Source organism: Leguminivora glycinivorella, chromosome Z (assembly GCF_023078275.1).
Source record: "Leguminivora glycinivorella isolate SPB_JAAS2020 chromosome Z, LegGlyc_1.1, whole genome shotgun sequence".
Taxonomy (NCBI): domain Eukaryota; kingdom Metazoa; phylum Arthropoda; class Insecta; order Lepidoptera; family Tortricidae; genus Leguminivora; species Leguminivora glycinivorella.
The window spans coordinates 45,825,151-45,839,224 of record NC_062998.1 but is presented as its reverse complement, the minus strand read 5'-3'; the positions used below and the strand labels follow the sequence as shown (position 1 = coordinate 45,839,224).

The 14,074-nt window shown below is 35.8% G+C and overlaps 1 protein-coding gene across 4 annotated transcripts in view; it reads right to left on the bottom strand.

The window, feature by feature from the left end:
• LOC125240832 (UNC93-like protein) overlaps nt 1-14,074 on the bottom strand; it is a 134,467-nt gene that overhangs the window by 18,113 nt on the left and 102,280 nt on the right. Inside the window, exon 1 of one of the 4 annotated variants that reach the window (XM_048148968.1) lies at nt 4,564-4,621. The exons of the other annotated variants lie outside the window; for them this stretch is intronic. The gene's annotated coding sequence lies outside the window, so the exon portion shown is untranslated. Of the gene's footprint in view, nt 1-4,563; nt 4,622-14,074 lie in introns of those variants that run through there. 4 annotated transcript variants of the gene reach the window in all.

Here is a 14,074-nt window from a genome sequence, read left to right as displayed (position 1 = left end):
CTTTCCATGACTAAAATAAATATCTGATTGTAAATTCACTTTGTCCATTTGTTACTTTCGATAGATAAATACTAGGTAGGTAGGTACTATATTATACTAATTGCGAAAGATTAAAATTGTTCGTAAGCGTATATTATAAATACGCAATTTTACAATACGCGTTTTTGGTTGAGCGATGCCTCGGTGTGCACAATGACCGAACAGCTGAACACAATCATAGTGTTATGAATGAGGTATAAGTACCTACATACTTAGTTCTTTATGACATAATCAATACGTTCGAAATATGTGATAACTGTCCTACGCGAAATTTATCGTTTATTTTCAAACCTACGTAGGTACCTACAAACGTACAAACGTACTTAGTATAAGGATTTAAGGATATTCATAATAGAAACGTTTAGCAATGCTTTCTGGTCACAGTTTGCAACTGCAATTCACATAGAAATTACTTGTTGTTTTATAATCTGCGCTCTGCTGCAGACATGTCTTATGATATAGCTGGAACTGGACACTATTTCACTATTTTATAATAAACCTAAAAGGTCGAGTTCAACACTAGTTCGGGACAATACTAAAGTTCGAGGCTTTCCTACAAGTGTTGAGGTCCCAGTGCCATGGACGTGATGGACGATTCCAATTACTTACTCTAAGTATATTGTTTTCTTATTAAATCTGCCGGTTATATTATCGTCACAGTAAATAAGCTAAAAAGAAGACAACAGGTTAGACAGGTGTTCGTTGTCTACACCACACTTTTATATCACATCACTGAGTGCGTTTTCACATTATCCGATCCGATATCGGATGTAGGACCGATACCCTATACATTAAGGACGTCATCTGTGATTTTTTTCTTTGAAATCCTTCCGACATCCGATATCGGATCGTATATAATGTGAAAAGGCACTGACGGTTAGTTTATAAACAGAATGAATTTATAGACCGCGTGTATTTTTGTATGGAAATACCGAAGAAACTCGGGGCCGAAACGCTAGTGTACGCTAAGCATCAATGGATCTTTAAACGTACAATCTGCTAGTTTGCGTTATAAACATTTTGAACGCCGCGTATTAAATAGAATGGAAAATATACGTAATATTATATTATTACAGATGTGGCATTAGAAAATTGAAGATGTAAGGCCAGTGCGGTCAAGACGATACTTTATTTGAAATAAAGTTTTAGTGGATAAAACTAGACTATTAAAGTAGTCTGGAGTGATCCGCATGGTCCTATGGGCTAGCAAATTTTATATTCTACATAACTTTTATAATACTTTGGTGAATTAAAGTAAACTTATGTGATACAAATCACTTTTTTAAGGCTCGGCGGGTTGACCGTCCCCACGCGCTGAGTAGGTAAGGCAAGACCGTCTAGTGCTCGTTGTCGCGTAATTTCATATGGAAATAAGTATATTCAACATATCAGCATTTTTCTATTTAAATAAGTCAAGACCGTCATATGTCCCGTAAATGAGGTTGATAACCTTCTTTTTTCAGGTCCAGACAAAAGCGAAGCCGAAATCTTATAATTAAAATTAACCTACAACACCGTTTAAACTCGACTTATTTCCCATAAAGCCTAAAACAGGTGCCTTACTTTATATGTCTTTGTCTTTCCGACTGTAGGCACAATTTCGAAGTTACATATTTCAGAACATAAAACAATAAATTGAATGCGTTTTAAGAGCATTAATTGTACTAGACCTAGACAGGAAGAACGATTATTATATTACTACGTTACATACATAATGCACAAATATTCCAACTGCTTCTATTTTTAACCGCCGCCGCCTCAAATCTCTCAAGGAAGGTGGTTTTCAATTCGTCTGTATGTTTTTATTTTAATTTTTTTAAATGTTTGTTCCACGATGTCTCCGTCGTTACTGGACCGATTTTGAATTTTTTTTTTGATTGAATGTAAATGCATACAGATTGGTCCCATTTTTCTCAGAACCCAGTTCTGATGATGGGATCCTGGAGAAATCGAGGGAACTCCTCAAATTTGAAAGGCACACATATGGTGACTTTTGTGTTTTTTAAGGAACAGCATGCATTTACGTACGGAACAGTGACATTTGGTGCAGTGGAACTGCTGATGATGGTCAGAACGGAACTCCTCAAATCTGAACGGCACGCTTATAGTGACTTTATTTTTATAAGAACAGCATGCACTTACGTCCAGAATAGTGACATTTGGTGCAGTGGAACTGCTGATGATGGTCAGAACCGAACTCCTCAAATCTGAACGGCACACTTATAGTAGCTTTGGTATTTTTATAAGAACAGCATGCACTTACGTCCAGAACAGTGACATTTGATGCAGTGGAACTGCTGATGATGGTCAGAACCGAACTCCTTAAATCTGAACGGCACACTTATAGTGACTTTGGTATTTTTATAAGAACAGCATGCACTTACGTCCAGAACAGTGACATTTGGTGCAGTGAATCTGCTGATAAAGATCAGAACGGAACTCCTTAAATCTGAACGGCACACTTATAGTGACTTTGGTATTTTTATAAGAATAGCATGCATTTAAGTTCAGAACAGTGTCATTTTTTTAGTTATGTTTGTTAAGAATATTGAGTTTTCAAGTCAAATTTTGTCAAGCTCCGATTTCTTATAATCGGATTGATAAGGAATTGAGGAAACTCCTCAAACCTTAACGGTAAACGTATATTCATTTTTGTTGCCATCAAATAATTAAAGCATTAAAAGCAGTTTTAAAAAATACCTACACATTTCTACATAATCCAACATTCGCAAGTAGCTATTACCAGAACCCCAAAGGCGGCGATTTTTTTTCTTAAGAATTATATTTAAATTTTTTGCGTAACCATGTTGAACTCGATGGTAGAGTTCGAAATACGAATCAAGTTTTTTGTTAACTAGTGTTCGTCCTAGGGATATTTATTGAAGACCAATGGATATGTCATGTTATTGTACCTTATGAAATAAAATAAATAAATAATAATTTCAACGAAAATTTCGCAAATACTCATAGTGTCTAGCTCCAAATCTGTACAAGACAATTGAAAGGAAATAATTATGAGTGTGTGTCCAATGTGTGTCAATATGCAAAGAGGGAATTAAGGGCTTAATATAAACGCAGTCATGTTAGGTCGTCAGTGAAGGAGTCTTTGACTTAATATTAATATATGTATTATGTAATAAAAAAAAGTAAATTGACACGTGTCATTAGAATGAGTGTTCAAGAAGACCTTCGTACCATTGACGACAATTCACGCTATAATATTAACAGTGTTTAAATAAGACCGGCATATTTCTGTCAACCATATCACAACATATCATGCATTGTTTGTCAAGTACTTGTACATTTCCATATTTTATGAAGCATGCACGGTACGCGTTTGTCAGATGACTCACAATAGATGGAAAAAATATTTATATTTATATTTCACCATTATCATCCTCTACGAATATACTAGAGCCATACCAAGCTAAGTTGGCTGCGTGCAAATGTTATTTTGAACGTGAAACTCGTATGAAATTACGACTTGCGCCGGTAGCGTTGACAAAATTGTTGCCAACTTATTTTCGACTGACTCTACTTACCCGTTATCGTTATGGAGGGCTGAGGGCCGCGCTTCCCCATACACACGTAATAGTCTCTGTGTAAGTCTTACGATATAAAATAATGAGGGAAAATATTTTTATAAAATATAATTGGTATTATTAAGCAATGCAATGCACAACTTTTTTTTTTTTTTTTTGAGAATGTATTATTTTAAAGCTTTCTTTATCAAACGCCAATGCATATAATAATTAAAATATGGATAAGACAGACATAGTGTCATAGTTGGGATTGATAACTAATTGTGTTAAAAATTTTCATTCATGTTGATATATATATATATATATATATTATTTATTTATTTATTTAATCAAAAAGTAACACAGCATTACAGTTTACACCAAGGCACTGTGAAACTACAAAATACAAAACAAGACTTACAAAAAAAATAATACAAAAGACATACAAAAAATAAACAAATTAAACATTAGATTTGGGCGACGACGTATACATATAGGGAACATTAGCACTACGGTTATATGAAAAGGTGATTTCTTCCCTGCACCTTCGTTTTATACAGTCATTACCTTTAAATTTTTTCAACTATAAGCAAGCAAAGTATTGTTTTGCAAAGCAGTATTGTATTCAATAAAATCGTCTCAGTCATTAGTATGAAACAGTACGAGAATATATAAAGTATTATTATAATTTATAATTCGCATTTGCATTATTCAGTCGCAATGAAAACTAATTTAGGTAAGGTCAGTAGGTACATTAGAGAAACATTAGTTTTCTAGAGGAAGGAGAAACTGTACAAGAGTTACACTTATTTTTCTAACTGAAATAATACACATTTAATAATATATGTAGGTACATAGAGTGGCACTGAGACTTGAGTAGTTTTATGTGCTCTGCCTACCCCTTCATGGGATACAGGCGTGATTGTATGTTTGTATGTATGTATGTAGGTACAATATTTGCAGCGATGACATAATGTCGAATGGTTTTATAATATGTACATACCTGTGTTGAATTTATTAATAAAAACACTGCAGCAATGTACGTACCTGATACCTACTCGCGTCAAACGTTCGACACATTCGTGCAATAAAAATGTATCTAGCAGACTAATTGCTACGGGCAATGTATTTACGATCCATCTGCTATACTTAAGAATATTCGAGAAATTAAGTAGATTATTGTTATTCATATTATTCATAAAGTGTTATATTGCTCTTTTCTTTTGTTCTTATGGCAAGACGAATGAAGATCAGATTTCTACCTAAAATATAGTGTTACAAGCAGGGACCGCAACTTTGGTGCCGATGACAGACGTATGACGTCAAGCTAAATACAGAGTGTTGTTATCTAGATTATATACACTTAATCAAATAACAAGTTATTAGCCTCTTTAGTTTACTGATATTCAAACTTGAGTTAAGAGTTTTTCCACGTACTGGCCACGTATAAAAACATAACTGTCTTTGTCATGTTAAAACCGAGATTGTGGGAAATGACAACCAATTTCTGTTTAACTATTTTTAATTGGTAAAATATAACCGAAATATTATTGTTTCGCTATGGAACCGTATTTGCAGAAATTTCCTTTTCTGATTTTACAAAATGAAAAAATGTACTGCTCCTGCTGTGACCAATATTTAAGAGGAAAAGCAAGTAATATAGAGAAACATTTGAAAACAAAAAAGCATATAGAACGAGAAGGAGGAAAAATAAAACAACCTTTTGTTAATATGTTGTTTTATTTAAGTACACGAAGAATAATATTTTTTGTTACAATTACATTACTGTAAAAAAAGCCAATAAAAATAATACTTGCATCGTTTTTTAATGTTAACATTATTTTTTTATGCAAATACCAAGCAGTTCTCAATATCTCATTATTAAGAATTGAGGTATTGCAATGTTATTAAAAGAACATCCTATATCGGACTAAACGTCATAATGACGTCACCGGCACCAAAGTTGCGGTCCCTGGTTACAAGTAAGAAGTATAATCATCGTTGTCTATGCATACCTTGGTCCTTTACTTAACCCTTTTAACAGTTGAACATATATTTTGTTGTAGTGAATAAGAGCGTTTAGGAAGGATGTCAAAAGCAAATATAATAAATTACTCTTATATAAAATATCGGTCAGACATCCGGTATCGGATCGGATAATGTGAAAACACACTAAGGTAATGAGGAAAACGCACTGAGTGACAAAATAAAGTGTGCTACTCTGTGGCGGCGCCACCATAATGAAATTCAACTAATTTTATGTTAAAAAGATGTACGTAAGACGTACAGTACGTACGTATAATGTTTATGATTGTACCTATAGCGGGAAATGAAATAATGGACTTTGATTGTGGCGCCGCTGGGGAGCATACTCTGCAGCGGCGCCACTCAGTACTCATATATATAAATTACATTATCTACTTTTTTCTTATGGAAATTGATGTACCAATGCTGTTTATTATGTATGTACGTATTGAAGAAATCACTATAACTTAGTAAAATTATGTACTTTCAGTAATTCCACATTCCGCCTAAACGGTATGAGCTATTATGTAAGGAGGTGTACGGGTAAGTGAGATGGAGATATGTTCCTTCCCTCTCTCTCCCGCGCAACCCTCCGCTTTTCAATAATGTTTTTATATTACTATAGTAGAATAGACATTACCTATTTTTTCATACGGAAATTCATTACAGTCAGCGAAAAATGTAAACATATTTGGTTGACGTTGTTACGGTCTACTATGTTAATATAAAAACATTATTGAAAAGCGGAGGGTTGCACGGAATGTGGAATTACTGAAAGTACATAAATTTACTAAGTTATAGTGATTTCTTCAATACGTACATAATAAACAGCATTGGTACATCAATTTCCATAAGAAAAAAGTAGATAATTATATCTATGAGTACTGAATGGCGCCGCTGCAGAGTATGCTCCCCAGCGGCGCCACAATCAAAGTCCATTATTTCGTTTCCCGCTATAGGTACAGTCATAAACATTATACGTACGTCTCTTACGTACATCTTTTTAACATATAATTAGTTGAATTTCATTATGGTGGCGCCGCCGCAGAGTAGCACACAATATAAAAGCAATCGAAGAGGTACTTTGTTGGTTAAATAATACAGGTTTATTCCGAAACAGAACGTGTGTGGACCGAGGTGACGCGCTAGAAGCAGTCATTGACATAAGGAACATTTTTGTATTTAATAACCTGAGTTTTCCAATAAAATTTGCGAGCAAACAATATTAAAAGCACAAAACAAAATCGTGACATTTTGTAGTTTGTGGTTTTTGGTTCCGTCCGAGAATTTACATAATGTAATGATTCCACTTACAGTATTTAATTTAGGCATTGAGAAAAATCTGATTCATTTATTTAAATATACAGCATGTGTTACATGTTACATGTTATTAATTTGTGCAAAAAACGTACCTTTAAATAAATTAGATATGTAATACATACTACATTTAATATGTCAACAGTCCGCACAAAAACGAAATACATTAATTAACTTCCTTCTGAGTAAATTTTGGGTTGGAAACCAAAACCTAAGTCAAGGGAAAATAATTCAGAATTGCTTGAGTTTTCAGCTCAGTAGCTCTAGCCAAACGTAGTAGTTTATGCTCCATGGCGAACGATACGAAATTGGCTCTGTTGCGCCAATACAGAGAGAGAAAACTACGAAACGATTAGGAGCGTCAACGATTGCACACTTGGCTAGAGGGCGGTTCAGTCATGGTGGTGACGAAATGTGCGCTTGTATGCTGATCGGGTGCACCCAAATAGGCGGTGATGGCAGCACAGCTCTACCATTGTGAAATTAATGTACCAAACTATTGTTTTGGTACTTGCACCTGTTTTATGGCCTGCATTATAGCAAAGTACATTTTATGTGCTAAATAAAATGTTTGAAGGCTGAATCAGTAAATATAGGGAAATCGATCATACTATGCGGTTTAGTACCAAATGGATTATTCGTCCATCATTGCTAATGTCAGTAAGGCCCACTTGCACCAATCACTTAACTCAGGGTTAGTGGGCTGTCATAAAATTCCATCCTCGTTCCATTTTCGTTCCTGCAAGTGACCCTAAGACATACACAAGTATTGAACTGTTGCTTTAGAAATCAACAAATGTAAACAAATTCTTTACATGATTTATCTTTATTTTGTATAAAGATTGTTAGTTACTGGACTCTGTTCGGAAAGAGCAGAATCGTGAAATGAATGAATGAATGAAATTATTTATTGCCGGAAATACATTCCATAGATTATTAAATATACGGGACCTAACACATACGACTAACGACTCTTATCTTTCAGCAAGACTCTTAAAGAGCTCGATTATCTTAAGTAAGGAAAATTAAGTTAATCAAGTAATTTCCTTTGTTGACATGTAATAATAGAGTCAGACGGTAATATCTCACTAAAAAGTCATCCATTTATACATAGTCGGAAGATCATTAGCGATCGCCCGAACAATATCTTTTAACGGCGAACTAGAATTATCTTAACCCTAATTTTATGCAATTACTCGTACGTTTATAACCGGGTTTTAGGCGCAAACTACATAAATAATGCGAACCCATTGTCCTGTCAGAGGCAAATTTGCTTCGTCATGGACGGAACAAAACCATGGAATCATCTCTGCAAAACACGTGCTGGGTACTTATGGCTGGTGGCTCTTACACCAAATATGCAGACATTCGTACGAAATAATCATTCCAAAAGTCATATCTGCCTGATTCCATAAGGACTATCATAAATGTACGATGAAGATATGTAGGAATGATATCCGAAGAAAAGGTTCATCTGATCTGATAACGGATGTTCAGAATCTACATGTGGTTATTGTGGTTGGTGCATATTCAGGTCGCAGGACTGTTTTTATGAATGTATAAAATTAAGCTTTTTTGTAACATTAGCTTTATCCTAACATTAATTATTTATTTAAAGAAGGCATAATTAGCTTATTCAACATTTTCTATTGGAAAGGCAGTGCTGGATTTATTTAGCTCAGTTTTCACAAAAAAAATGAGTGTAAACTTTTTCCATGGTTTCAAAATACCTACACAGAAAATCAACTAAATCAAGCTGTCTTAATCCAACACTGAGAAGAAAATACGTAGGTATACCTACATCGTCAGAAATTTCGCATCGCATTTAGAGGTACACTTCCCAAAGCTGTGATAAGGAGCTGAACATTTAGAACTTTTGGAATATCTACGTCAGACGTAACAATGACGAATTTCCTCAATACCTATAATAAATATTAGTCTTCCATACTTTACTGTATTTAAGTAAATTCGTTGGGAATGATATTTCAGTCTCCTTCCTCCCATAAAAGTACACAAAGTGATTTTCATTATCTCTATGTTATAAAACTTATACCTAAATTTAGCAACGAGTCATTAAAAAGTGTATGTAAACCTCCGAAGGCTTCCCACGGTATCTGTGGTCGTCACTTCCTGTCATCCCGTCATTGCCGGTGTGACGAACATTTCAAGGCTCGCCAAAATTGGCTCCGCTCTGAACCAAATCGGATATACGTACAATTGGCGAACGTGAATTTTGTAACTTTTAATGGTGATAAAGTAGGAATGAGCGGTGTAATTCGGTAAACTTTCTCTTGTACGACCTTCGCTTTGCTATCTATGTTGCTTTATATATTTGTATAAAAAAATATAAAAACATTAAAAACTGACGGTATACGGTAGTGGCGGCTGGGGGCTATGGGAAGGAAATCAAAATGTTAGCTAAAAATTATACTTATTTCATTGCACAAAATCTCATTCCAATAGACGGACCCATGAATGGATCTAAATGGATGTAATTTTGTGCCTCAGATGCCGACGTACATTTGGTAGGTCACAAGTTAGGTATTTAGTTTCTGAGCATGAATGAAACATACTTACCTATAATTTCTCCTAAAAATTAAGCTTCGAAATCATAGAATGAATTCAATCACTTGTTTTGCCTAACTATTCAGAATGAAAAAACCGGCCAAGTGCGGGTCGGACTCGCCCACCGAGGGTTCCGTACAAACTTTTAATGGTCAAAATAATCTAATACTACTCATACTCATTTATTTGTAACGCCATTTTACACGTCAAGATTTGATTTAAAAAAATAATATTCATACAACAATAATACTTAGAAAATAAGTAGACAGAAGATTGAAATTACAAAAAGTTAGGCAATATTCACATAAAAAATTAACATAAATATTTTTCTAATTAGGTAATAAAAAAATTGTCATAAGTGTAGAACGGGTGCTCGACCAGCCAATTTTTTAAGCAATACTTAAAGTTCGACACTCTAGGTACTTCAACCACATATTGCGGCAATTTATTATAGACGGCAGGGTCCATCACACTATGAGCAAGAAGAAGTATTGCATAGATTTCATCGAGGGAACCGGCCCCTTACCCTTCTCTTTGTAGGGAGTAGTCACGTGCGATTTCATGACTATTGGGATAAATCGGATCAGTTTGACCCAAGGAACAATTTTGCCAAGCAGCATCGCCACAGGCAAAAGTGCAAAGTCGCTGGCCTTACTTATCCTACTGGTCACCAAACACGAATATGGCAAAGGGAAAATGAGCATAGTTTGAAAATTATAAGTTCTAGCTATATACTTCCAAAGACAATATTGTAGAGAATTTTATAGAGAATATACTTCTCTAAGACGTTATTGTTGTAGCTTTTACGGTTTTCATGGAAATATAAAAAAACTGAAAACAGGCATACAAAAGTGGGGAGGAGGGGAAACATTGACACCTCGGCGTGTTTCTACTTCAATTTTGTCTTATAACCCTATAAGCTATATACATGCCAAGTTTCATGCTTTCTGCCAGACGGGACTATACATTCATACTAATGCTCTGTTAACGCTCCGCACTATTCAAGTATTTTCCCATTAATATGAACTATCAACGGCGTGGTCATGCGGCCCGAAAGATTAAAATGCACAAAGTGAGTCTTTTTGAGATTTAAAGCTAAGCCATTCCATGCGAACCATTGACGCCGTGGCTTGCGTGGGCGACGGTTGCGCGATGGTCGCGCGACGGTGATGCGACGCATACGAAATCAAACCTTATCGATATGGAAGTGGACGATGCGATGAGACGCGACGGCGAGTTATATAATGTCTTTGGCTAGAAGTATAGGTACTCTAATGAGCATTATTGTATTTAGCGCCATCTCTCGGCAAAATTTACTAAGTAATTTACGCGACTTGAGACTTGTGTGAACCTTTAGGCATGGAAAGTTACATGAAAAGTTGTCGAAACTAATAATAGATGACGCTGCATTTGAATATCTTGACTGATAACTCTAATACTAAATTGAATATAATCTAAGGTAGAGCAGAGTCTAACTGGGGAAGTACCTCCGCTTTACAAAAGACTGCGGTCAAATAGGACTAGACCTTACTCATTGTTGTGTTCCTGCCTGAGTAAGGCAGCCAGAGCTCAACGAGGGAGGTCCTACGGAACTAATTAGGACAATAGATTGTCCTTTGAGTCGTCGGCATCGGCACCCAGGCCCCTTCTAAGTACAGGTTTGGACAAGTTTCTAATGAGTCGGCAACGCACATGTGCCACTCCTTGAGTGGCAGGCGTCCATAGGTAACAGTGACCGCTTTCCATCAGGCAGACCGTATGCCTGTTTCCCACCTACGTGGTACAAAAAAAACTGTCGACGAATTCACCTTAAACATTAAAAACTAAGTCAAAATCGATTAATTCGTTCGGGAGCTATGATGCCACAGACAGAGTCAAGCGTCAAACCTTAAATTATTATAAAACACTCCGTCGTTTTTGCGTTGGTGGTTAAAAACAAGAAACTTCCTTCAAAACTATAATAAAACACAACTTTCTATGAAAATTGGTCAAGTGCGAGTCGGATTTCGACATTTCCATACAAACAGGTCATGAGCGCCTGACGAAATGTGATAGCAACGTACACTAAATTTCGTACTTAGATTTCGCGTATATTTCGGAAACGATAAGAGATAGAGCAAAATGGACTTCTGATTTTGGTTGTCGATGGCACAATTTTTTTGTTTTCATATATATACACCTTTTTTTGGACCTATGTGGGCAATATTATGGTCAGTGAAGTTCTAAACGGTCTTAAGCACCTCTTTTTTAGTAGGAACTTAAGTCATTTTGGAAAATGATTTTTTTTTAACAATTTCTATAACAAACGAAACAGAAATTAATTTCTTTATACCTGTCCAACGTGATTACAACATTTTAAGACGTTTAGTAACTACTTGCAGCGGCAGTGAGTGAAATTCGTAATCTGAGTTTTTTTCTCTTAAGTCCGACTTATGCTTGACTGTAGATTTCTAATAGGTTTTCCTGTAATCTACAGGTACAGGGCTATCTCGTGTATATTTTACGCTAAGTAATTTCGGAGATAAGGGGGGGAATGGTCATTTTTTGCGTATTTTCTTAAATTACTTCTAAATTACCAAAATAAAAAAAATAAAAAAATTATACTTCAAATGCTTATAAAATGCTCTTTCATTTGATATGTAACACAATATAGTTTTAATAACTTTGATTTTTAATTTTCAATGTTACCCCCCAAAAGTGGCCCCTGTGATTAAATTTCATTTAATTAAATTACATGTCCGTCTTTGGGCCACAGGTTTACATATGTGTGCCAAATTTCAAGTAAATCGGTCCAGTACTTTCGGAGAAATCGGCTCTGACAGAGGGACAGACAGACACGCGAGTGATCCTATAAGGGTTCCGTTTTTCCTCTTTGAGGTACGGAACCCTAAAAAGGCAAATTTCGAATATAAACAGTAAAATGTTTATCTGCTCAACATGTACCTATTCTGTGCTGTAGTATAGAATAATATTGCAGGGAAATTACTATTATTTAGAACAGGTGAATCACGCTACAATAGCAACATCCGACGTTAATGATCCTTTGCGAGGTTATGATTCTTTTAACTTGGCCATCTGTGTAAAAAGGTCAAACACTGTACCGTACGGGTTTTAACAGCTTATTTGTGAACAAGATTTAATTCCAATTGAATAATTTTTAATGTAAAAACTTCGCCTTGCTTACTCGTTTGATTAAGTCACCATCATCATTCATCATCATAACAACAACCCTTTGTCTCCAAACACTGCTGAGGATTAGGTCCTCTCTTCGAGATACATCACGTTCGACGAACTCTAGTTGTTTTTACCTTTTTACAGACATTTAAGTGAAGCGGATCACTCACATTTTTCATGCGTTCTTCGTTTTAATTTTGTAACAATATTTTTTTGGCAGATATCCAGCCGTTGCCACAACAGCATTGCTAGTTATTTCTTTGACAAATATCAAGACTGTTATTTCGAAATCTTGTAACCATTTTAGGTACCAGTTAATATTAATATTATCGACGCAGAAACTCTCGAGCCAATCATTTGCTGGGGTCACTTATCGTGTCCGATGAGTTATTTGACTGCACTAACATTTGTCGATCTGCATTTACAAACCGGTACCTACACGATAATCATATATCTGTAGCTGAAAACATTCAGGTAACGACCTTATTTTAAAACAGTAAGGTATACAATTAAATGAGTTTTCCAACGCGGATACGGCAGAGATACTCGTGTCCGTTGCGAATACGACTGTGTGGCAGCACTGGGAGCTCACAAGTACTAAATTCAGTATTTTCTGACCACTATTAGAGCTTCTACCTTTGCACTAAGGTTTATAAAAGGTTAGGTAACAGTGCCGACGATGGTACGGCGATGTGGGATGTTGCCACGGGTCGTGGGGTCACGGAGAGCGCACATGTGCATATAATGGCACGAAGCCTGTTTGGAAACTGAAGTCAGGTTTGCACGATAGCTTGGGACGTAACCGAATAACGAAAAGCTTAGCGCGACTATGCTAAGTTTAACCGATATACATATCTTACAGTACATAATTAAATCTAAGGATGATTTACATATGTTTCATTTCATCAAACACTCATTTTTGACAATATCTTACTTATTATATTGTTCCCGATAATCGCACGCGTTTTTCTCCCTAAACGGAATTAAGGTACCAGCCCTTACATTATGTCTGATTCTTACGCTCATACAATACTTAAGTAGGTGATGCAAGAAAGTTTACAAGCTGCCATATAAATTCAAACGCACGTATAATCGCGCGGAAGGTCCGTCATTCTGGCACTTACATTCACATCAACTTATTAATATGACGACCCGTCCTGGCGCTGGTATTTGCACAGCATGGACACATTTCCTTTTTAGGGTTCCGTAGTCAACTAGGAACCCTTATAGTTTCGCCATGTCTGTCTGTCCGTCCGTCCGTCCGTCCGTCCGTCCGTCCGTCCGCGGATAATCTCAGTAACCGTAAGCACTAGAAAGCTGAGATTTGGTACCAATATGTATATCAATCACGCCAACAAAGTGCAAAAATAAAAAATGGAAAAAAATGTTTTATTAGGGTACCCCCCCCTACATGTAAAGTGGGGGCTGATATT